Raw genomic sequence first — 27277 nt, forward strand, 5'->3', positions numbered from 1 at the left:
ACTATATCTATACATTAGATATATTTGCCAATGCAACTTGGATAGACTTAGATCCAGAATTACATCTTTTTCTCTAATTTGTTTCTCTCTTCAATTTTGAAACTGTTAAAAAATCACAAAGCATTGGTTGTTACTATAACCTTAAATTGCAAACAAAATGTAAAATTTAAAGCAATGGAAACAAACTATTTTTCTCAAGTAGATTTCTTGCATCATATTCAAAGGTCAAAATGACATTTATAATATTTAACGAATGCATTATAGTATACGGTTTATAAAGAAATCAGTAAGTGTGTTTTGTTGTTAGTTTAAATAATACAAAACACGTAATACAACAATACATATAAGTAATAGAAATAAAGAAATGCACTTATCCAGAAATAATAATTAATTATAACAACTACATATTAAAATCTTTCAAATATTTTATTCCTTGCTTAATGACTTCATGCTTCATCTCTAAATCTTGTAGGCCCAAAATTGTCAATAACCATGCTTTTGAGCATTGCGTTTAATCTCGTAATTTCTTCATCGGCTAAACATATCAAAAATATCATCAGCCAATATAAAAAATATTCCTAAACCTAGAAAAGCTTACATAATGCAAGTTCAATCTTGACCAAGGAAAATCCAATAAATAAGAAAAACAAATTAAAAGCGAACATGATATGATAAAAATTCTAAGATAGCTTTGTTATATTTATACACATAAAAGTGAATGTAATATTTTAGCTTGGCTATATTTATACATATAAATCATAAAGGAAAAAAAAAAAGTAACAATAATTAATTTAAAATACCTGCAATCACCTTTGCAATATACATTGGTTACACCTCACCCACATAAGTCAATTTTCTTTTATACTTGTGTGTGCACCAACATGTAATTGTTGAAACAATCAGCCACCATAAACTTAAGTATGTCTCCCATCTTCGCGTTTACTTAAACCTTTTCTATCATCCATATTTAACTAAAGAGAAAATCTCATTAAAGACAAAGTTGAAATCTTACAAACTTGAAAAAGTACGTAGTGACTCTAGTGGAACACACTTGAATAACATGACTAACTCTCCAAGATAGCAAAATATTATAACAAATTAAGATGCACCAAACATGATAAGAGAAAGAAACTAAATTCATAAAAAATGGATAAATAAGAAAGGATAATGTATTAAAATTTTAAAAAACAATTCCATAGCAAAAGAGTAAAGGTTTATTCAAAATTGTTCATATTGTTAAACTCGTGTCTCAGAGGAAACAACAATTTCTGAAATTGATTCAATTCTTTTAAAGAACAGGTGGAATTATATTAAATCAGATAAGGTAAGTTTAAAACCTTAAATCACAATATATAAGTTCTCCTGTTGCCACTCTTTCTCAATCTCTAGTACACAGTTGCAATGTTTGAATTTTCCCATCTATTGAAGAATATAAAATGACTAAAGCTCCTTGCAACTGGTATACCTTCTGTCTAGTTCTATCTAGCATGTGATCTTTCTACACTTGTTTAGAAAATTCATATTGTTCTTTACTTAAAATGATCATTGAGGGATGCAAATGCAGATAAAATCATTGTTTGCTTAAGCTTTGAGACCAAGTTACGTAGATAGCCATTTGTCTAAACCTACATTAGAATGTTAACAATTCAATAGCGAAAATAACCAAAGGCTTAGAAAGAGTACTTGACTATTGAGGATCGCACCAAACTGACTTTAAGTCTCTGAAAGTAGAATCCTAGGCTAATTATGTTTTTTCCTTTTTTTTGCACACTAAATTTGCACGTCACTTTTGGTCATTAGGGGAAAAAAATAGCAATGTTGCAGTGCTTATAATTTTCATGTGACACTGACAGACTTTGTGAAAAATTAGGACGTTGAGAAAGCATTGGTTTCGTAGGTAATCTAGCTTCTTTTATATAAAGACATGCCTCCCACATAATGCAAAGACCAAATTACATGCAGAGAAAAGGCACAATTGACATTGTATTTGCAAATAAGATTTAGCTAACCGACTCCAAAACTCAACCACCACAAAACAGGTTCCAAAAAAATAACAAATTGGCATATGACGTCATAGATACAGTTGATCTATTTACAAAAGAGGATTCTTTCACACACAGAAATAATCATTGATTAAAATGCATTGGAGAAATGAACAAACAAAATCTGAAATTACTGAAGGATCAAACCTCATCCAATCAACCAAAACTAAATCAAGAACAAAAAAAAGAGTCAAGTAGGTATCTAACTGGAAAATAGCGTTATTGAAAAATATTGATTTTACACCAGAAAAAAATTGTATTCTTTGTTATAGGTGCAGGTTTTTTAACCCGTCAAAAATAGATCTTACACAAAATATTAATAGGTTGTAGATTCTTACATGTTTTCTCAAGGTTGTTCAGCACCCTTTTGTCTTGTCATCTCACTCTAGTATGCTCCTGAGTCAGATTGAATACTTCCTTAACTTTTCCAGTTGTCATAACTATAATACCATTCATTTTCATGTTTGAAAGCCTAATAGAGTGAACCCTCAAAGATCACAATATAGCAGTAGTCTTCCTCTGCACTTTCCAGCTTTAACAGCCCCTGAAAATATTGCAATCTCTTTGATTCCTACATTGAAATAATACACCAATCCAATTGCCTTTCTTAGACTTTGAAGCTTCAATTAAGACCAAGATTTACCAAAAATAGAAAAACAAATTCCTCTGTTTCAATGTTGTTGTCCCTGTTTCCCAGCAACTCTCCTTCCACATGACTACATCAAGAATTCCAAATGCACTAAATCAAACTACATAAATATAGCATTCTCATAGACACCTTCTCAAAGACAATTGGTCAGCTTAAAAATTTTCCAACCCAAAGACAATATGGTCAGTAATAGAAGTTTCATTCTCCTTCCATAGGCATCTAATGATCCTTTATTTCTAATTTATAACCCAACTTACGTCAAAATAACTCTGCCTCCTCCACAATAAGTCAATAACACACCAAGGGAAAGGTACACTCCAATAAGAAATTGAACTATTAATTAAGTTTCATACTTGGTTACTGTGCTTGGTTGTGCCCCTTTTTAATGCTTTATTGTTAAATCTCTTACGACCGTATATGAAGAAAAAGACGTAATTGAACTATTAGATATATTGAACTACAATGAAAAATGAAATATTTTTCATATCAATGTACAACAGTGTTAAATAATTGGTATGACAATGAACTAATTATTGAGTATAGTCAATCAACCAATTACTTAAATTTGAAAACAATTTACAGAAAAGCAAAAGTACTAAGACAGTATTGAGAAAGCTAATGTTTGATCTATGATAAAAATAAGTGGCAAAATGCAGATAAAAAAGCAAAACACTGCAATATGCAGCATGCATGTAACAAAAATAATCCCCTTCACTCGTGCTCTTCTCCATCTTGATTGATGTCTGATGTTTTGGGTTTCAGTTTTTAGAGTGTGCAGTTTTAGATCTCTCGATCCCTCTCTCCTTCTTCGTTCTCCATATTGCATGTTTTTTTTTTTTTTTTTTCGGGGAGTATTGCAAGCCCTTTTAATTATTGTATTTTAACCGTATTTTGGCAGGAAAACCTAAAATAAGTATCAATGCAACATTCAATTCTATACCTATTAAATCCCAAAGATTTCGTTAAGATTAGAAACAGAAGTACCCAAACTAAAATCGATATTTTTAGTGATTTCCGTAATCTAAAAAAAAAAAACAAAAGCAAATATCTAAAATTGAGGAAACAAACATTTTGATAGAGAACCCAAAAACCCATAACAAAAACGAATCAAATCTAAACCTACCGAACAAAAAAAATCAATTAAAAATAAATGTACCATTGTCGATGTCGGTTCTGGCGATCTGATGGTCTGAATCTGGAAGGGAACGGACGGTGGTGGGGAAACATGGAGTGAAGGGGATTATTTCTGTTGTTCGATGTATGGTTCTGACAAAATCTGCTCTCTTGCCTCGCACAATGGACGGCAATATCTGCGTCTCGAAGCCATGGGCCAAACTAATCAAAGCCTGGAATGATTTTTTTTTTGAACGGAGGTTTTTTTTATCAAATTGAACGGAGGCTTAGTGATGGGAGAAAGGCCTCATCGCCTCCTATTTCTATCTCCTTGTCTTCATAGCCTCTCTGTCGATTTCATCGCCTCTCCATCTCTGCCTCTCTATTTTCTCTCTTCTTCCTTTCTCTCAGATCTCTCTAAAATGGCAGTCAAATGGTGTTTTTTTTTTTTTTTTAACAAATCGGAAAAAGGCAGTCAAACAGTGTTTTATTTTAAAAAACAAATCGGTTATTTAATCTTCACCTTTTTTTTAATTGCAGACGTGGCAGAGTTTAAAAAACCAAGCATTGTAACGTACGATTATTTTTTAAAAAACTGTATACGTGTCTGAATTTTAGATAAGCAGTTATCCTATTTATCAATGCGTCTTTAAATGCGGGAACCAACTTTCTCTCAGCTTCGTCTATTATATATATAAATATAGATTATTATTATTATTTATTTATTTATTTTCTGAATACATAACTTGAGTGGAAACCGCTCTTATTTCTAGCATACAAGCTACTCCTTTTCATATAAACTTAATTATGGACTGGTGATGGGGGCTTGTAGTAGGGTGGCTTGTGTGGGGTAGATGGCTTCTTATATGGTTTCGGACTAGGAGGAGGTATCACTTTTGGGGACGGCTTGTATGGGATTTCGACATTGTCCAATGGAGGGTGTCCTGGGTAGTGTCCATATGGTGGTGATGGCTTGTGCTGTGGTGGTGGTTTCACTACTATAGGAGGTAATGGCTTGTTCTTCGGTCGTGGTCTCACTACTCTAGGAGGTAGAGTCGGTGCTTTTGGCTTCTCTACTTCCGGTGGTTTGTGAACAGGTGTAGGTGGCTTGTACTCCGGTGGTGGCTTCTCAAATGGAGGCTGATGGTAAATGGGAGCTGGTGGCTTGTGGTATTCAGCAAAAGCTGGACTGGTGAGAACCACCATGCCCAGGAACAGCAGTGGCCAATATAAGGAAGACACTTTTGACGGACGATGGTGCAAAATAAGAAGAATGGGCACCATTTTTATAGTGACTTGATTAATTATTGGCTGTAACAGGTGTCGAAATTATTATGGTTCTTCTTGTTTCATGGTCATATACGTCAATTGCGAAAGAAGTTCAACGATGGTGTACATCTTAATCCCTCATTCATGAATCATAAATGTCATAGGTAACGTTGGGTCCTATTGAGTCGTAAATTGGACTATTGGCGCAAAGGTTTGAAAATGCAGGTCTGGTTTGAACGTGAATTAAGGTGGGATCACTTGATTTAAGACTATAACATATAGTGAAGTTAGTCTTGGCCTATCTTAAACTGATCAATCAACCAATTTTTCAGTACTGTTAAGGTGTCATATATGCTGGAAGTATAATAACAGTGATATATTGATATCATAATAAGGACGGTATCATAATTATGATTATAAGGATGGTATCACAATAATAACTATAACTCTATTAAGTTTTAAAATGTGGAAGCCCTAAACCATGCTTTTCGATATCATAATAAGCCCGAATTCTTCTGCTTTTTGCTGACATATACCTGGACATGCTCGGGATGACTAGGTAAGACTCAAGTAATTGGCTAACCTTAGTCAGCTAGACAAGTGGCTGAACCATAAATTTTTTATAAAGGCCAGACTAAATATATCAATAATTTTTAAAATTTTAAATTAAATAACACACATATGTAAAAACAAGGCAGAAATTAATCATTTAAAGACTCAGTTAAGTTCAGAATTTGGAATGAAAGACATTAGAGAGATGAAGAAGATACTTATTATGGAGATTGAGTGGGATAGAGTGAAGAGTAATATTCCTTAGACACAAAAACAATATTATATTGACTAAAGTGCTGCATAGTTTTGTTAGAATTCCATGAGCAAGCCTGTAAGAACTCCTTTGGCCCCTTAATGTTAACGCTTTTCTTAATTCTACGAACTAATGAGGAGATCAAATACATGCACATGTATCATCTGCGAGTCTGTTTGGCAAATGAGTTTTGATCCTTGCGATGACCCAACAAATCACCAGTTTTTATGCAATTTTGAAGTTGGTTCCAATAATTTCTATTAGTATATTTTTTTACTTCGGGTATTTCTTATGTGTCAACTTCTGACGATCTCTCTATTTTAGGAAAGCTCGTATTGGTTGTTTACATAAGTGATTTAGAATATGTTGGTTGTGATCTAGACTAGCGTTATTTTATATTTGCTAAAGAATCAACGAGTTTGAGGTCAACACTGCAGTTCACTGTTATATTGTCAACCGTTTAGAATAAATAAATGGTTGTGACGGAAGCTATCAAGGAGGCTATTTTACATATAGGTTCATTGAAGGCTTGAGGATTCATCATGAGCACATTTGTGTATTTTATAAAAGTTAGGGTAATATTCATCTAGAGTAAAACCTAGTCCATCGTTCTCAAAATAAGAAGATTGATGTTTGCTTCCAATACGTTCATGAAACTTGTTGATTACGGAGGCATTCTTCTTTAAAAGATTTCAGATAACGCAGTTAACATTAATTATGACTAAGTTAGTTTCTTTACACGAGTTCAAGCAACACTTGAAATGGATTGGTGTTTGCAAATTGAGTTATTTCTTGAGGATTTTGGTGGAGGTGATAAAGAAATTTCCTTTGTCAGGTTTGATCTAAATCAAGAACCTAGGTGGAGATTTGTGACATGGTTTCTTTACACGAGTTCAAGCAACACTTGAAATGGATTGGTGTTTGCAAATTGAGTTATTTCTTGAGGATTTTGGTGGAGGTGATAAAGAAATTTCCTTTGTCAGGTTTGATCTAAATCAAGAACCTAGGTGGAGATTTGTGACATGGCTTGAATATAACCTCAAATTTGGTTAGCAATTTGTTACTGGTTTGGGATTTTTTTTTTTTTTTTTCCATGCACAACAATGTTTAGTTAGATATGTTTGAGTGGTATTTGATTACCAATTTGCCACATCAGGGTTTTATATTTGGTTAATGGTGCCTCTATACTACTTTTGTAATTTTTATAAACCACAATCGCATATATATTTTTTTGGTATTCTTTTTTGTACGATTGTGTATATTTTTCTTTTGAATTTTCTTTTTTCTTATTATTTTTTCCTGAGATCTTCTTCAAGCTCAAAATAATTTTCGGGAATGCTTTTGAAGCCCTTTTGCACAAGTCATAACCATAAGTCATTGAAAAGGGAAGCAACTGTGTTGCAGTGATGATCTCCATCTTAAGTTTTGTATGTGCAAGTTAGACTATCAAGCTTGTAAAGGGAAATAAGTCATAGATCTAACAGTACATTTAAGTGCAAAATCTCATGAATGATAAAAAAAATGAGAACTTTAACACTTTAACGTCTAGAGAAATTTGAAGGCAAAACAAGGAAAATAAAGAAGGTGTTTAACATAAGTGGAAAACCCTTGTAACGAGATGAAAAATCACGATTGAGTGAAGGACATAATATCTTTCACTCCTTAAAGCTTTCTATTATATCAAAGTTCTGGTTTTTACATATGGTGATGTTCTTCCCAAAGAAAGCCTCATTTTCCCTCACTTTCCTACCTAGACTTTTTCCTTCTCTCTCTATCTTTCTTGGTTCTTGTCATAATTGTTTAGCAACATTTTCCTCCTGTAGTACAAGGAATGTTGTTAGGTACATAAGGACGGGTGTCAAGCCCTCACTCGCCCAATATAAACCCTAATACAACTATTGTACTATACTACGGGTGGAGGAGAGAAAAGACATGCCAATGTCAGAATAGTGGGATGAAGGGCAGCTCTGCTACACTGTGGAGGACAAGTCATAGACAAGGAAATAGACATCAGGAATGTCAAGAGTGATGCACGTGTCATTAGTAATGGTCCAGCACAAATTTAGCCAATGAGGGTGTTTTGTAGCTTTTTACCATAGGAGGTCGCTATCTCCCTTTTACACTGGTACTGGGTGTCCATACCAGTAACATATTTACCTTTTCTCCAAGATGGTCATGCTGTTGGCACAGGTTGAAGGTACTACCCTCTCAATCAACATTCTTCTTCATTTCCTTATAGTTGGCCCATGTGTAGAGTTCGGATCCAGCCATGTTAGCACTCAAGTTTGCCTTGGGTAATATAATGTATAAGTTTCATAGTTGATTTTTATTTAAATGCTTTAACAACTTTGAGGCTGCCGCAGTTTGTTTGGAATGGTGGATATCTTTCAAGTTTTCAACCTTTGTAGGCCATTATGGATATATATATTCCACTTCAGATGCACCCTTATTTTTCCTCCTGGTCATTAGTCTCAAGGACAAATTTACTAGATTTTCATTTATTATGGGGGTGGCTCTACATTGATGCCAGATGGTCATAGGACCACCCTGACTTGGAAAAAAAATTATTATTATATATAAATTTTAAAAATTTAGAAATTTTTACCTTTAAAAAAAATTTGTGACCACCCTAAATTTTTCTAGGCTCAACATAAATAAATTTTGGAGTTTGGACAAAGTTTGGCAACAAACTTGGTGGTAGATTAAGCTATCCACTTAATATTTTTTAATGAATATGAATTTTGAAAAATTCACCATTAAATTACATTTTCTTCTTATATCATTAATCCTTGCAAAATATCAATAAAATCAAAGATCAATAGCTATATCATCAATCAAACATTTAAATTTTGAGTTTATGTAGTCTAAAATTATATATAAAATAATTTTATGAATCGAATAATAAATAACATCGAGTGACATGAAATATGACTTGTATTTTAAAATCATAAAAAAATGCAATTCAATTGTTAGATTTTCAAAATATTTAGTTATATTATTATTATTTTTTTTAGTGAGAGTTGTAGTTTTAAACTATAATTAAGTTTGTAGCCAAATTTTGGTGCCCTTAACACTATATTAGGTTTTTACAACATTTGCAATTGAACTAAAATTTTGAAAGAGATCTAACTTGTAGCATTGATAATGAGACTATCTTGTAACATTTTCAAAATAGGAAAACTCGAAGAAGAAAATTATAAATGTATTTGTGTGTTTTTTTTTTTTTGAATATATGAAATTCTATTTTATTAGATTTTGTATAGTGTAAGTTTCATAAATACCACCCTAGAAATTTTTTTTGGAGCTGCCACTAATTTATTCATCTTAATTGGTAAGGTCTAACAAAATATATATATATATATATATATATATATATATATATATATATATATTTCTTATTAGAGATGCTAGTGATAATAGAAATTTTACTATATAACTAACTCACCAGTTACAAAAATGAATTCTAATATTTATTTATTATATTATTGACATTTCTCGCTCATATTCATTCTCATACTAGTTTTGTAAAGGTTATATGCATATCTTTTGTATTTTTCTTTCTTTATTATTATGTCATCATTTATAGTACGGAATGTGACGTTGCTGAGTTCTCTTTCCACGAAACAAAATCTCCACGAAGCATTTGTATCATGAGCCAGTAATTAATATGTATAAAGCATAAACACATTGATATATATATATATATATATATTGGTGATGGAACTCTCTGCTTTAAATTAGAAAATTGATATCATGCTTAGCAGTTACAAACAGAAAGCAACACTGCAAGTCTGCAATGACTAATGACATATATAAATAAACTCATTCTTAATCATCAGCTCATTGCACACAAGGAAGCATTATAATGAGTACTGCTAAGCTCTTATTTCTAGTGATTAATCTATCCACGTTCACCCTAAACCTCAGATGTAATGGATAGGTGATGAAAGCCTCTAGGCAGAAGAAGGTGGCTTCTTGTATGGTGTTGGAGGAGGCAGAATCTTGCGGGGTGGCTTGTGAGGATCTTGGCCTTTCTCCACTGGAGGGTGTCCTGGATAGTGACCATAAGGTGGTGACGGCAAGTGCTTTGGTGGTGCTGGAGTTTCTACTTTGGGAGGTAGACTAGTGGGTGGCTTCTCTACCTTAGGAGGTGCCTGAACTGGGGTTGGTGGCTTATACACTGGTGGTTTCTCTACTTTGGGAGGTAGAGTTGGAGGTTTAGAAATTGGGGTTGGTGGTTTGTGAATTGGCACTGATGGTTTAGGTGGTTGGTAAACTGGGGTTGGTGGCTTATGTTCAGGGGTTGGATTGCTCACTGGAGGAGACTTGTAAATAGGAGTTGGTGGCTTCTCAATTGGGGGAGGTTTCTGAATTGGAGTGGGGGGCTTGTGCTCATACGGAGGTGGCTTTGGGTAATCAGCATTGGATGGAGTGGTGAGAAGCACCACTGCTAGAAATAACACTAGTAAGCTTGTGTTAGACATATTGGCTACTGATGATTCAAAACTAGAAGAGTGGATGCCATTTTATAATACCTATTGTGGGCCCTCGTCGGCAGCACAGTATCAAGTAGTTTCATCCATTTCATAAGTCATGAAAAAAAGTTACGTATTACAGATTTTTAGGTGACGGGGGGGTCCATTTTGGGTCCCTTTGAGTTGAAAATGGTAAATTGAAACTGTGAAGTTAACGTCGAGTGATTTTCTCATCAAAAAAATAAAAAATAAAAAAAGAGTTAAAGTCGAGTGGACAGAAGCTTTGAGAGGTAAGAATATAACTAATTCCTTTAGGAGTTTTTAACTATTTTTCATCGTGTGGTATATCTCAAACAACCTCCTAAAGTTTAAGGCGTTCGAATTATACACACTGAGGTTTCATAATTTGAATTTTACCATTTAAAGTTCTATTCAATATATATCAGCAGTCTCTTTATCCATATTTTCAGTTAAATGTCGCATAAGCTTGCAACACGTGTTTACTTTGTCTAATAAAAGTATGTCATATTATTTTTATTATGCTATGTCATTTTTTATTTTAAAAATTTTTTTAGGCTACAAAAATGATATGACATCATTTTGTTGGACAAACTAAACACGCGTAACAAGTTTATGTAGCACTTAATAAAAAAATATGGATGAAAGAGGTATTGATACAAATAGAATAGAACATTAGGGAGTAAAATACAAATTTTAGAACTTTAAGAGGCAATGCAAATACCCCAACTTTTAGGGTGGTAGTTTACTATTAGCAAAAAACAAAAAGTAACATGTTACATACTTTTAGGTGACCATGGGTCCATTTTGGGCCCCTTTGATTTGAAAATTGGAAATTGGAACAGTGAAGTTAAGTAGAGTTCAACATCAAAAAAAGTTAAGTAGGGTAGAGGGAAGCTATGAGAGGTAAGAATATAAACTATCCCTTTTGGACTTAGAACAGTTTTTCATCATGTGTTATATTTCAAAGTTAAACTGCTCTCTATTAGCAAATTTCAACACGCACATGGACCATACATTTTTAACGCTTGGTCTTGGGACATTAAAAGGGAAGGTGCAATTTTTATTTTTAATATTTGGTTGGTGTCGGTGCAACTCGGTGTGATTAATCAAAGTCCATGGGTGGTAATTTTATAATAAACAATAATAATTTCGTTTTGTTTTGTTAGGAATTGAGAAGATGGACCACTGCATTTGTCCTTTCCGAAGATTTTGCAATGTCTTGCCAAACTAAGATAATATATGGTTGAAAACAATGTATTACGCGTATGCGTTTCTTGATTTCCCATATAGATTTTGACATTGATGGGTGCCGGTGGAGAAAAGACAAAAAAAACTAAAATAAATTAGCTGAATTGATAGGACCTATGTCTGGACTTAAAAGGAGTGACTGGCTGATGCGAAATCCAAATAAACAAAATAATATTAATACCCGAAAAAAAAAATCAAAATCATCGTCTAAAAAAAAAAAATAATATTTGAAATTGCAAAATGTAATCCAAGACTCGTAAAATGTAAATAACAAAAAATAGAAAGAAAAGAAGATTATGGTGCAAATGCGCCTGTGTACGCGCACACACAAAGAACGATCAGATTTTATGACATCATGAAGGAGTTACATGGGTCATAATTGCATATATTTGTGATAATGGAGGCCTAAAGGTATTACAAGATTCACAAATTTCCTGTGGCATATATATATATATTTGTGATAATGGAGGCCTAAAGGTATAGTTTGTAGGTCATCATACATGAATCGAGTTGTTAATTTAATTTACAAATTTACTTTTAAAAGAAAATTAAATTTTTTTGAAAAGATAAATTATTAATAAATGAAATAAATTACAAAAAGATTTTGGAGGAGAATATTTCAAAGCTTTAGTCCTAGCCTCCTAGGTATAATCTAATAAAAGAAAGCTTAAAGTGTTGTTTTATGGTTACAATCAAATGAATATATATATATATATAGGAAATTAAATAATTAAACCTTATCTACATCCCCTAAAGTAAGATTTGGAGGCTACATTACATAGTGAGAGGATAATAGGAACCCGCCTCACCTAGTTTAAGAACCGTCCTCTGAGTATATACTGATATAAATAAATTTACTCATCCAACAAACAATTAAATTACAGTAATGAAAATTCAAAAAATAAAAAATAAACACCAATGTGCATTCACCATTCACAATGAAAGATTAAAATTAAAGAGAGGGAAAGAAAGAAAAAAGATCAAGTCACATGGCAACAAATCGAAAGAAAAATAAATGCAATGATGAACATGCAATACAACCTATCATGAGATGTATGGACATTATTAGAATTCATGAAAATGAATTACCATGCGATTAAGAGATTGAAATGCAAGTTGTAAGTGAAGTTCTTGAATGATGTATGAAATCATCTCGTGGATATTCTTAAATAATAATAAAAAAGACAGATTTTCGTGGTGACTTATCCATTCATTCACGTGTTGGAATTCTGAATTTTGATGAATCTCTTATCATTTATCTGAATTTTCTCATCTTACATGTGAGGAAAATAGCTAAACCTAATTTATGTATCAAGTTAATGATCTACTTAAAGAAATATATATTTCATTTTTAATTTTTTTTAAGGAAAAAACTAAGATACAATTTTTTAGATGTGGTTTCTTAAGTACCTTTCTTAAAATTCTGGCACTTACCAAAACTTTAAACAACGTTAACACTATTTGCACTGCTATTTCGTCTTGAGAATTAAGAACCCAATTCCGGGAGAAAAACCATTCTCCTTCACCGAAAAATGCTTTCTTTTATAGTCCTTCGCCTGTCTCTTTGCTAGTAGTATATCAAGCACTCATTCCCTTTTGAATAAAACTTAAGCACCTTATGGTAGGGTTTCTCTAATAGGAGTGGTGGTGAGCTTGGATCTAAAATAGTAGGTGGAACTCCAATGATTTCACACTTTTCCCTTCCCTCCGTCCCTCTATTTCATGCGGCAGGGGACGATCTTTGGAAATCATTGATCGATCGAAATTGGAAGGCTTTTGTAGAAATCATAATTTTTCCCCATTAAATATAAGTTTTCTCAATCAGTTCTCCGATGCAAGTTCAATGCCTCCTATAAAAGTTATGGGTTTGAGCACAATACTTTTTTTTTGTGTTGGACTCCAAAAGATTTAGCACTAGTAGACATGGGCACTTTAGTTACTATTGTAACTCAACTAAAAACCTAACATAGTCTTTAGTTTCTAGAGTGTTAACAATCGACAAGCAAAGCTTGATTTCTTCAAATATCTGTACAAATTTGAGAGAGAGAGAGAGAGAGAGAGCTTGATTTCTCCAAAAGTTTAGAAGTTTAAGATTAAGAATAAGAATTGACTAGTTGGAGAGGTTAGGGTCCTGTGGTTTCTCACGGGTTTTCTAAATAGGTTTTAACGCATATAAGAGAAAAATAAAAAGAAAGAAAGAAACATATGATATTTAGAAGTTTGAGATTGAGGGTGAGAATTGAGAAGTTGAAGAGGTTGGGGTTCTATGGTTTCTCACGGGCTTTTTAAATCGGTCATTTTAACTCATACAAGAGAAAAAGAAGAAGACAAAAGAAACAGAATATGTTAATGCCATTTAGTGTTTTTTTTTTTTTTTTGATAAACAAACACACACACGAGAGAGAGAGAGAGAGAGAGAGAGAGAGAGAGAGAGAGAGAGAGAGAGAGAGAGAGAGAGAGAGAGAGAGAGAGAGAGAGAGAGAGAGAGAGAGAGAGAGAGAGAGAGAGAGAGATTCTAACACCAAAACACACCACAAATTTCACGCAAAAGTCATGATAACTTTTAAGAAATGGTGGAGCAATTATTTTGCAAACAATGTACACTATCTTATGCAATATAGAACAATTACCCTCTTTTTTTTTAGAAACACACACATAGAGACTAGAGAAAGAGAAAATGTTTTAATACAAAAACACAACACAAACTCTACTTAAAAGTCATGGTAACTTTTAAAGGAACATGAAGCAAGTTATATTGCACATTGTTTAGTGTTTTGATTAAGTAGATAGGTGTTACAATTTTAAGAGAGATACCTAAGGAACCACACATAAAGTACTATATCTAAATTTTACTATTTTTTTTAATTGTTTTGTGTGATGTATAACATGGTTAACACATGCAATTTCTACTAGGATATAAATGATGTCATTTCATATGATCATTTTCATATTTTTATTTTTATTTTTTATTTTTTGGTAATGTCTAAATTGATTGGACATTGAATTAGATTTGTTGAGTGTGTGTTATGCGGGTGTGTGCTAAGTCCCAAATTGGACATTTACTAGGTCAATTTAGATTTTATGAACAATTAGAATGAACATCAATTGTGTCTAAAGTTATTACAATGATTATTTTTTTGGTTGTTGCTCAAACTTATTACCACCGATTTAATTTCAATATCTCGCATCGACTATTTAATCATCGCAATAGCATCTTATTGCAATGACTTTGATGATATTGCAATTACTTTTTTTTTTTTTGTTCCAATAAACGTGTATGCATAACAATAGGCATCTATTAGGTTTTTAGACCCCTTGTCACAATATGTTTAACCTAATATTAAGCCAAGTTGATTAACAAGTTTGTTATTCAAGTCTAGGTTAAACAATTATGAGCAAATAAATATAATACAGAAAGTAAAGAACATAAAAATTTGATAACCCAGGAAAATTAAACCGGTAAAAAACTTAGGGAGGATTTGATCTAACTATTCTCAAGGTACAAAACAAATCGACTATGAAAGAATTGAAATTTTACAAAAGTACTTAGACCACTAACATCCTAATGTTACCTCATGTAGAAAACTTACTACTATGACCACGGGTGAACTCCAAGTCCATGGACTACTTCTTTCCTTGAATCTGCATCAAACACATGTTCTCCCACTTGTGACTTTGAGATTCCACTCAAAGGTTTTGTACTTAGCAGGAACTTTGTGCAGCAACTGAATCACCAAAACTTGATTTCAGATCTAGACTTTGGTAGAGCTTTCCTTGTGTTTTAAGGTAAATACCTCTCAAATCTCACACGAGAGAAAACAAAAAGCTATTCAGAGGCTTCTAAAATGTGGATAGGGTTTTTCCTTTTATACTAGGAGTGAAACATTTAACCTTACACGTCATATGGGCTTGGGCTGCGTTTGAAATTTTTGCAGAATTTTTTGATTTGCGATTCTCAATCGATCAGGCCTTGTTGTTTTACACTGTGAATTCTCGCAAAACACTTGATTCAAACTTACACTTAAACAAACTTTGAGCAAGCCTAAACCTAGACTCATTGTTTTGATCATGGTTTGCCAACATTTACAAAATAAAATTCTAATACATTTAGTTCTTAACAGCATCTATAAAATACAGAAATACTAATTGATGTGGGATGGACATAAGTATATACTACTTTAGTAGATTTTGTGGGAAGAACTCATGGTCATGAGGAAAAAAAAAAAAGGTCTGCAAAAATTTTGCTCATGAAATTCTTGAAAATTAGCTTTTGCCTTTTGGTCCATATACAGAAGTTAAATTCATTAAATCGTGCTTAGTGTTGGACTATCGGATATCTAGTACAATAATTAGATTATTGCATCATCTTATTCCTCTAAATCACTCAAAAAATATTAAACTTTCTTTTTTTTAACTTTTAACTTTTTTTTTTTCTTCTGTTCAACTGTTTATTTATTTGATTACTGAGATTAAAAGTTGGCTTTCTATTTTGAGTTCAACCATTGACTTGTGTATTGCATCGATCAATCCGAATAATTGTTATCTAGGTAATAATTATGTGGGCCCTCTAAAAAGTTTTGAATGGCTAATAGTGCCTAACTTGTTACTTGCTTGAAATAATAATTGCATGGGCCATGGCTATCGACCTATATTGAGCTCATGACACGTGTCCTAGATGGGTTCATCCCGCCTTACTTACTAATCGAGCACCTAGCCCATTCCCTAGACGGGCCTGGTTCAAACTCACGGCCTGACTAAACATCTTCTATCATACCGAGATCAGGAGATAATGCCTTAGGAGAATTCGTCCGCCAAGCATCGACTAGCACCTAGTGTAAGTCTCAAAGAGGGTCATATTACTCATATTTATCACAAGTGGCAGGTCCCATCTAGTTAAGAATATAGCACAGAGGGGCCCACTAACATGGGGAATGACCCCCTCATCATGACGACCCAACTAAAGAGAGTTTATAAATAAAGACCGATTGGTAGGGGACAAGGAATTGGGAAAATTGAGAAAATTGAGGAGAGAAGCACAAGAGTAAAGAGGAGATATACATCCAGGGGGGAAGGAATTCTAGTTCAAATTTCATAAAGAGGGATCAGTTACACTGTGACCATCTCAAGGAGGGTAGGAATACAAGAAAGGAAGCCAAACAAAAAGTAAAACCTTCGTTTGTCTCCTATAAAAACTTGTATCACTGTCTTTGGGACCTCCTATTGTTTGATATTCCTAACCTATAATACAAATAAATTGGAGACCTTGGCCTAAAACCTTCATCCTATTGAGCTGAGCCACCAAAATAATAATATTTAAAAACTTGTTAGGGAGACATTGTGCTAGGTGGTGTTAGCAACAAGCTTCCAAGTACATAGTCCCTCCAATCACAAGAGATTAGTCTAGTGATTCTTAAAATTTCATGAAATAATGAGGTCTCCAGTTCAAAATTCAATTATTTTTAGTGACACCACTAGCACGTGGCATTATACTGTAATAAATTTTTGGTTTGGTCACATGCCACCAAATAATCCATTTTAATATAATTATATCAATTCCAATGCCCTTAAATTATTTTTTTTATAATATTTATTTTTGATGAGAATAATGATCTTAGGGGCTTTTTGGTAGTGTATTTTAAACAATAGTTTTTAGTATTTAAACAACATTACACATATTTTCACACACTTTTTTACCTATACGTATTTTCAAAAAACACAAACAAAGTTATTAGAACAACCTTACCAACGGACCCTTAATTTCCTTGTATTTGATATAAAGGATCTCAATTGAGATGTGTGAAAACATGTCAATATTAAAAAAAGTTAGAAACTTTACGAGAATAATGCGGACGTGACCTTGTGTTCTTCTATATCTCTATACAGGAAGCGATGCAACTTATTGGAATAGAAGTACCAGAAAGCATAACTGCATGTCAATACTCATAAGCAACCGAGCAAATTACAACAAAAACTAAAACGAGTAGAGTACATAACATAACATGAACATAGCTCAATACAATGACTGAGAAGATAGCTAACATAAGTAGTAGCTCTTATTTCTAAAGATTTAGCAATGCATTTAGTTGGCAGTTGGGGGTTTGTGGGGTGGCTTGTGCCCTGGTGGTGGCTTCTCTCCTTTACCCTTTGGTGGCTTGTGTTCTGGGAGTGGTTTCTCTTCCTTGTCATGTGGAGTTGGTGGCTTGTGTTTTGGTGGTGGCTTTTCTCCCTTTGGAGGAGGTTTGCCATCAATGGAAGTAGACTCCAATAGAAGGCGTCCAGGGTGATGATCATGTGGTGGTGGCTTCTCTCCCTTACTAGGGGTTGGTGGTTTGTGTTCTGGCAATGGCTTCTCTTCCTTATTGAGTGAGGTTGGTGGCTTGTGTTTTGGGGGTGGCTTTTCTCCCTTAGGAGGTTTGTGCTCATGTTTGGGAGACTCATGGTGGTCAGCAAGAGAGGCAGTGCTTAGAAGCACCACTCCAAGGAGCAACACTAGGAAGTATTTGGTAGTAGTCATCTTTCGTCTTTGGATGGTTCAAAAACAGCAAGACTACTTGGCCTTTTATAACGAATACTAGAGCCTATTGCGTCAGATCCTTCGTCATTCAGCACTTAAAATATACCCTACCATAGAAGCAGTTCAAAATCGATATCTTCTCTTCTTGTTTATTCAATTATTAATTTCTGGGGGTCCATATAGAGTTCAAATGTTTGACAATGTACCAAGGTTACTCCTGGTGAAGGCTCGTGACGTGTAACGAATTTTGCTCTTATTCTTTCCATGCAACCATATCCCATAACATGCAATCTTAGAATCTTTTGACTTAATGCTTAGTTCCTCAATTTTCTTACTTCGATTTTTTATATGCTAAACATAGATATCATTCCCACAGAAACGAAAATAATCCATATATTGGTCACGTAATATGTATGTGGTCCACATCAGGACCTAACAGAAGGAAATTTAAGAAGAAAAAAAAAGAAAAAAAAGAGTTGAATTTATCAAAAGGGCCATATAGGTTTATATGATATATTGATGATTTTTTTTTTAGGGTGCGGGTGAGAAGCAAACCCATTACACATGACACATGTAATATAGGAAGGGTTTTAATTGTTTCACACTCCTTTGTACATTGTTGGTACAAATTATATATTTTTGTGGGTTAACTATACACATTCTTGAAAAAAAGTGAATTTCTTATTTGATATCGCAGTTATTGTATTTGTGGAATATACATTGATAACATATTAACATGAAACAGTAATTTCCAATATAAGTGTAAGTGTCGTTGGGCTGCAAGTTCATTGAGGGCTTTATGAATTTTCCACTTCTATTATTATCATCATTTTTTTATCACATGGGATTAGAGTCCGATGATAATGCACAGATTTTAGTAACTTTCCAAAAATTCAATAAAAGTGCACATTGGTGTTTCTCCGATTCACACTTAGGATGGCGACTTTATTAATTACTACAGATATTGCACCAGTGGTTAGAAGAAAGATGAAAACAAAACAAGTCATTATATTACTATATACAAACCAGTCAAACCTACTATAATTTTTATACTACTGTCCACCGCCAGCTGGGCTTAGTGAAGTGATAAGTGTTAACCGTCGGTAGTTTATAAAGAAAATTAGTATAATCTAATGGGAGCAGATATTAGACTTTAAATTATCATGTAAAATATGTAGACAAATGTATAAAAAAAAGATAATGTAATGAGTACGTTAATGGAGGCAAATAATTATCTATTCACAAATGAGGGTGAAGTGTTGAAATTACAGACACACCAACCACGGATATTTCTTAGATATTTCGTGAACAATGCTCATTCTACTCACATGAGCGTTGGGCGTCACATATGGGTCCTACCATGAGATCCACTTCTCATGTGAGAGGAAAGAGCATTGCTAGTACCTATATATTTTCAACCGATCACGAGGCTTGTAACAAGTTTTATCTCATAAAAAGTTAATTAATTATTCACAAATGAGTGTCCCTTTGACAAAGATTATTTTTGCCAACTTATTTTATTATTCAGTTTATTTTTGCTACTATTTATGGGTTCCATTGTACTTTTTCATCTAATTTTTACTTTTATCTACAGTACTTTCAGCAAAAAGTTTTCAGTTTCAGCAAAATAAACACATCTCAAAACGGACCTGAGTGTGAACTGTTGGGATTCGCTAGTAATAATATTACAAAAGAAAATCCTTTCATGAACGGAATGGTTCTTTTACTTTAAGTGTCTAGATTTTGGACTTTTTATTTTAGTATGAGCAAATCAATAACGTTAGAGTGTAAGAAAGACACTTTTAGTGTGTGTTTGGTTTCAAATTAAAAAATTAGTTTATTTTACTATTTAGTTTAATTTTGCTACTATTTATGAGCCCCACTGCACTTTTTAGTACTATTCATAAGTTTTATTACACTATTTCAACTAATTTTTACCTTTATATATAGTATTTTTAGCAAAAAAAAATTTAATTTCAATCAAATAAACATATTCCAAACAGACCCTTAAAATTACAGCTAATTTGAATTAACAATTTAAGAAACGGTTAGAAAATAAAGTCTTGCTAGGAAGAGAAACACCTGAAACAGCTCTACCTTAGGACTTATCCTCATTTTTTTAAAAGGGGCTATTGTCTGTGGCTAATATTGCGTTAATCGGATGATCAATTTGTAACAGTTAACGGGGTAATGGACCTTCAAGGGACTACCCTTTGTCACTGCAAAAATTAACTGTCATTGTCTCATTAATGTCTTTCATGTATTGATCCCAATTTTTAATAGGTAATGGGCCGTCATATATGCCCTTGATTTATTATTATTATTATTATTATTATTATTATAAAACCGAAGTCTTGCAGCTTCAAAATTTTCCACGTCACCTTTCTTTTTTTTCTTTTTTTAATTCTTTTTAACATTTTATTATATTAAAACTTATCAATTTTGAACTCCAAACTATACAACTCCCCAAGCCTTCACGTCACTTTTCTTTCTTTCTTTTTTTTTTTTTTTTTTAAAAATTCCTTTTAATGTTTTATTATTAGATTAGAATTTATCAATTTAGAACCCCAATACAATTATACAACTCTCTTCAGCCTTCGCGTCAAAGTTAGAGTGTTATACCCTAAACCTCTTTGTTTTCTAATAGACGCTGGCACCCCAAAACCCAGATCCTCCCACTGCCACCGCCGCCGTTGCCACCATGGATCACCGCCACTGCATTAATTTCTCTTTGCCTCTCCATCGTCGCTCAATCCAGCCCATCATATTCTATGTTGGCAAATTATTTTGAGGTAATTAAAACATGTTTTTTACTCTCCTTAATTTCTATAGATTACTCTCTCTCTCTCTCTCTCTCTCTCTCTCTCTCTCTCTCTCTCTCTCTCTCTCTCTCTCTCTCTCTCTCTCTCTATCTGCTTCAATTTTTCATGAAATTTTGTTAGTTTGTGGCTGTGGGTTGCCCTGGATTTAAGTTTTTTTGTTTTTGTTTTCATGGAATTTTGTTGGTTTGTGGTTGTGGGTTGCTTTGGATTTAAGTTTTTTTGTTTTTGTTTTTTTTTTTTCTTTGAAGATTTCCACATTTTCTTCTTCTTCCTTTGTTGTCAAACCTGTGGCAAAGAAGAATCATGAAATTTTTGTTATAGATTTTCTTTTTTCCTTTTCTTTTTTTGTATGCAATTTTTATTGGATTTTTGGTTTCTTGGGATTCTTCTATTTGGTTTTAATTCTGGGTTTGTTTTAGTTGATATATAGAGTCCGTTTGGATAGAACTTATTGCTGAAAACTGAAAACTGAAAACTGAAAACACTGTAGCAAAATAATTTTTTAATGTGTAAAAAAACACTGTTCACTCTTTTTTTTACTGTTTATATGCCTTGGTGCACTGTTCATGTCCCATGAACAGTGCACCAAGCGCTGGTCTTTAAAAAAAAAAAAAAAAAAAAACGCAAACGCAAGGCAAAACGGGGATCCAAACGGGCAAATAGTGTTTTTCTCATCTTCATTTTATATTGGTTTGGATTTTCTTTTTCCCTTTTTTTGGTTATGCAATTTTTATTGGATTTTTGGTTTCCTAAGATTCTTCTATTTGATTTCAATTCTTCCTGGGATTCTTCTATTTGATTTACAATAACCATAAAAATCTTACCAATTTTAATATATTATATTATGAACTATAACATCACGGTATAATATTATTCTAAACCATTCTCAATCAATTTAAATTTATTTGATAATTTACAAATTTGCCAAATGATAAGATATACTTTTATATATTGCTAAAAGTATAATCAAACTTAGCTAATCAGGGTTGTTAGATTGCTGAATAAATTATATTACTTGAAATTCATACAAATTGTCAGATTGCTCGCAGCTCATTTTTTCTTTCTCGCATGCCGTCGTCTACTCCTGCAATCGTTGATGTTTATCAATGCCACCACCAAGGTTTGATACTTTCCTCTACCTTTTTATTTTTATTTTGTTCATCTCTACCCATTCACTGGGGTTTCTCATTTTATTTTTGGACTTCTTTCATTGTAATTTGGGATGGTTCTTGCTTCATGTTAAATGAAATTTCTTGAATTTACTGCAAACCTTGATAGGTATTGCTTAATGAAAAGTTATATGTCTCCATGGCCATTACTCTTGCACATGGAGGGGCAAGTCCATATGACTTCAACCTTTTTTTTTTTTTCTTTTTTATCTATGATATTTAGTTATTTATTTTGTTCATGAGTTATTGTGCTTTCAGGTTTCTCAAAAATCACTCACAAGGGAACAAAATTCATCCTTCGGCTCTAGGGATTCCATTTCCTACACACTCTAGATGCCACAGTCAGCATTCTTAAATCCAATTGGCAAAGCAAGATTTAAATCAGTAGATAAGCTCTTAGTGGCTTACAAACCTTGAAAGAGGAAGTTGTTTTTTTTGGCAACATGTAAAACCCAAAAATCTAGGGCCTTGTATGTCCATGAAGAAGGCTATCAATTTTATTTCCAAGACATCATATATGCTTGCTTCTATGATAGATATGTCTGATTATAAACTCATTGAGAAGAATGTTGTTTTATAATTGCCATCATTTGAGACTTTTTTTAATAACTAAATTGATATCAATGTGTTCCTACTTTCTATTGAATCTTCTTGAGTTAAGATTTTTACTAATTACAGTAAATTAGGCGTTACAAAACAACTTAGGTGTTAAGATTTTTACTAATTACATTGTTTTTTACTTCTGAAAAAAAGTCATTCTATCTGGTATCTCAAAAAAAAAAAAGTGTTACAAAACAAATTGGTTGAAATTTATAAATCACCTTAATTGCTATAATAGATATATTGTTGATAATTAAATAGACACGAATGCCATTCATTTCTTTATTCATACCAATGTGCTTATTGACTTAAGCAGTTAATGGAATTACACGAAATTTAGGACTCTGTTTTAACTTTGAGAATTATTGGCTTTGGGATGGTTTAATTATTTTTTAGTGTTATTCTCTATTTGGATACAACGAAAGTGCTGAAATAGAAAAAGAAGATGTTTGATCACTGTGAAAATGCTGCAACTTTATTTCAATAATTGCATTGAGATGAAATTAGTACAATAATACATTCAAAATTTTCCCGTGCATCGCACGGGTTAGCAACTAGTATATATAAAACTGAAACTTTTGAAGCTCCCACAATTTTTCACGTCAGCACAATATTTAAAAAAAAACCATAAAAAAAAACTTTTCTAAAACCTAAAAAAAAAACTTAAATTCAAAATCAGAGAAGCCCTAAGCCCCTAACACGCTTTGCCTTCTCCTTCCTCCAAAACACAGACCACGCTCTGCCGTTCCCCCACACGCAAATCGCAGCTCACCGGCTCCACCTTCAATCCAAAACGCAGGCCACTATCAGTCCTTCTCTCCCACAACTCAATGGCTCCACCTTCTTCGGCACCACCCTTCTCCAACTCTATGTTTGTCGGCGCTACCCATCTCTCACTCACAACAGTTTCTCCCCCTCTCTCACCCTCAGTTCTTCTCTCCCACAACCCTGTTGACACTTGGGTTTCTACCACCGGGTTTGTAAGTTCCACCCCATATTAAATTTTTATTTTGTTTTTGGTAGCTAATTTGAGTTTGGGGTGAGTTTGGTTTCGAGAATATCTGCTTATACATGGTTGTATTTTGATTGAAATTAGAGAAGCCCCAACACCCCGAGGCAGAACAACCCCACTTGAGGGTGTGGCTGCCTTTTTGGTTGTCATCATTGGAATGCTTGATTTAATTGTTTCAATAATTATTGATTTTTTTTTTTTTGGTGTTCTTACTGGTATGCTTTTTAAGTCATTGGCTAATGAGATGTGAAGAATAAAGGGGTTTTTGCTGAATTCGTTTGTTTTTGTTTGTGTTGTGAGGAAGTGGAAGGATATTGTGGATGAATGGGTGAAGTTGAATCAACCTGGGGAACACACATCCTTTGCTTTAATGGGTAACACTGTTTGTACTATTTGGAATGAATTTAATTTCAGTTTCTCTTCTGAGTAAGTAATTGAGTGCAGATTGCATTATAGAAAGTAAGTTAAAATTGGTAATTGTTGTTGTTGGCAGCTGATAGAGACTCGCCTCAGCAGAAAGTTACTCAAAATGGTTATCACCAAGTTGAAGAAATCTTTTATTTTATGTAGGAACAGTTTGTTTAGGTATTGTACGGTTTCCCAATTAAATTCAAACACTTACTGCATTTTTCATTGTATTTCAAACATTGTTATATTTTGAAGGACAATTAATTGGGGAATATAACGTATAGCATCTAAGGAACTGTATTTAAGTTTTGTTCTTTATTTTTGTGATTTTTGAGCCAACTAATTTGCTTTGTCTGGGAGAAAAAAAACTGTTGGAAAATGGGTTTTGTTTTAGAGGTTTCTAATATTATGTTCTTTTGTAGGTTCCTGATTTTGCTTACTCTCCAAATCCACACAGTGAGTAGTAGAATCAAATTCCAACTTCAACTTTTGTGCTTTGTGTGAGTGTGTTTTTATTTGGAGTTTGAATGATCCAACTTGCTTGCATAGATGGGAGTTCTGGGTCAGATAAGAATAATTCAGAATCCGAGCCAAAGCCGAAAGTTATTCCTCGGAAAGAAGCTCCTCCTCTTAGAGCAACACTTGTATCTGCCTTGGCACATCAAAATGTATGAATACCAAATTAGGAGTCTTTAGCTCCAATGTTTGGTTGATTATCATTTGGAGTAAGAAAATTAGTTTTTGAAGGAATTGATTCCAAAATATGAGAAACTAAACTCAATTGCATCAAATAGTTTAGTTTAGCTCAATCGAATGGGAGGTGTAAGTTTTCCCATGATGCTCCCTAATAGTATGAAGTTTGAGATATTTTTAATTTCTTGCCAACCAAACGGATTGTGAATGTTATTTAACTGAATTTGAAAAACTTCATTGGGATTTTGCAGAGACAGAGAGAACAACAACAAACGGATGTTGACTTTGAAAAACTGGATTCATCAAGAAAAAGGCTTCAAGAGAATTACAAAGAAGCTGAAAATGGTTCACTTATTTTCTTTTCTGCTTCTACTGTAATTTTACTGGATTCATCAATTTGGGCTTATGCTGAAGCTGTTTGTGTTTGTGTGTTTTACTTTGGTGAAGCTAAAATGCAAAGAACGATTCAGGTGATGGACATCAATGAGCTCCCAAAACCCAAGAATGCCTTCTTTGGAAAGAACAAAGGTGGTAGCGGTGGCGGTTCTCACTAGCGGCACTGGTGACTGAATACGGCAAATCATACATACTAAAGGGTACATGAGGGAGGCTGGAAAGGCCAAAACTGGTTGTGCCTCTTACATTGTTTTTTGGAGTTAAGAAAACAAAAACAAAAACAATTTTCTTTGTTAATTTACTTAACAACAAAAATTAAAATGACTTTATTTGGGAATGGTGATTTCAAAGTGTTAAAAATTTTGAGGTTTTTAGTAGCAGGAAACTCTAGCGAGGCACATACACTCACACCCAAATTCACAACAATCTTAAGTGTCAATTTGTTATTGACGCACCAAATTCACATTTTCACATTTTCACCAAGTACAAGAGGTGGTCTCTTGTGTTAGTTTTGAAATCCAGTGGAATACTTATTTTCATGAAGATTATAGACATATTGAACTTTTTTAATAATTCAATAGTTGGGGTGGGATTATTATGAAATTTATTGACATTAAGAGTGTTTGGTTTTACATTGTAAATCTTTGATGCATTGGTATAATTTGGTATTATACTTGATACTAATTTGGCTAAAAATTAAGTAGCTTGAAGAAGTTGAGAAAAGAGAAGAGCCTAAGAAACGGAGGAAATAGATTCTTGAAAAGCGTTGGATAAGGCTTGAAAATGTAAGCACAATTGTATATTTGTTCTATTTACTGGTCCTTTTGTAATACTTATTAAACCAAATGTAAGAGCATATTATGATTATTGTAATATATTACTTCATAATCTTTGTATTTATCTCATTTTAAATGAGTTTATGTGTAATATTTTGATAGTTTCATCATAATTACATGTTAAATCTTATATTAGAGTCAATTTAGCTTTCAATAATTGAAATTAGAGAACTGTTTGAACCTGAACATGTTAACATTTGATTTAAAACAATCCTGTGCATTGCACGGGTTAGCGACTAGTTATTATTAAAACCCAATCCTACAAAGCTTTCATAATTTTCCACATCAGCATAATATTTAAATAAAATTATTATTTTATTTAAATAAAAATATTTTTGTTGAGTCCAAACTTAGCAAGTAGTGAAACTCTATTTCTCTAACGAGTCCAATTTAAACTCAAACTCATCATTTTTTTTTTTAACAAAATTATTTTTGTTTAATCCAAACTTAACTAGGAGTAAAACTCTATCTCTCTAACAGGTTCAACTTAAGCTTAAACTCAAACTCAAACATTATTATTATTATTATTATTATTATTATTATCTCTCTACTTCACTAACATGATATTTTATGATAGGGTGCAAACTTATAACCATGGATTATTTTTTTGAATGTAACCCAATCTTTTTTTTTTTTTTCTATTTTTAGTCATATATATTTTGTTTTATTTCAATAATTTCAAAGCCGTAAATCATTTGATTCTTTAATATTTTTTGGTTTTTCAGAAGTTTTAATATTTGAATTTTTAAGTTATTTTTTGCAGTATCTGAAATTTTCTGACAAATTTTTTATAAGCCATTGTATGTTCAAACAATGACTTCTTCATCAAATTGTAACACAAATTAAAGTCATACAAAAGCAAATCAAGTAATGGTGTAGTTTCTTAATCAATTTAAGATTTTATAAAATTATTTTAGTCTACCTCAAAAATAGGTAGATTCACGTGGATAGTACGGATTAGCGACTAATTGTTGTTGTTATTATTATTATTTATGTGTGTTGTTGTTTGTAAAGTTTGTCCACGCTAATAATGCGTGCTGAAATTCAGAAAGAAGAAAATAAAAGAAATTAAATTTTCATTCATAATAAAATCTATGTAAGAAGGATCTCTGTTATATAGCTTGGAAACATATACTAAATTAAACATATAGCATCCGTTTGGGTATCAGTATCACACAATTTTTGAAAGCTTATTTGTATAGTAT

The 27277-nt window shown here is 32.8% G+C and overlaps 1 long non-coding RNA gene and 1 pseudogene across 1 annotated transcript; one reads left to right on the forward strand and one right to left on the reverse strand.

Annotated features, from left to right (window-relative positions):
* Positions 1-348: 348 nt before the first annotated feature.
* On the reverse strand, positions 349-4219 carry LOC142623791 (uncharacterized). Its single transcript, XR_012842232.1, has 3 exons — positions 3848-4219; positions 2381-2758; positions 349-535 (listed from the first exon to the last, which is right to left on the reverse strand). It is a non-coding gene; the product is annotated as an uncharacterized LOC142623791 (long non-coding RNA).
* Positions 4220-23557: 19338 nt separating this feature from the next.
* LOC142624986 (putative mediator of RNA polymerase II transcription subunit 26c) lies at positions 23558-25406 on the forward strand (annotated as a pseudogene).
* Positions 25407-27277: the final 1871 nt, after the last annotated feature.

This window comes from Castanea sativa, chromosome 2 (assembly GCF_040712315.1).
Source record: "Castanea sativa cultivar Marrone di Chiusa Pesio chromosome 2, ASM4071231v1".
Lineage (NCBI taxonomy): Eukaryota > Viridiplantae > Streptophyta > Magnoliopsida > Fagales > Fagaceae > Castanea > Castanea sativa.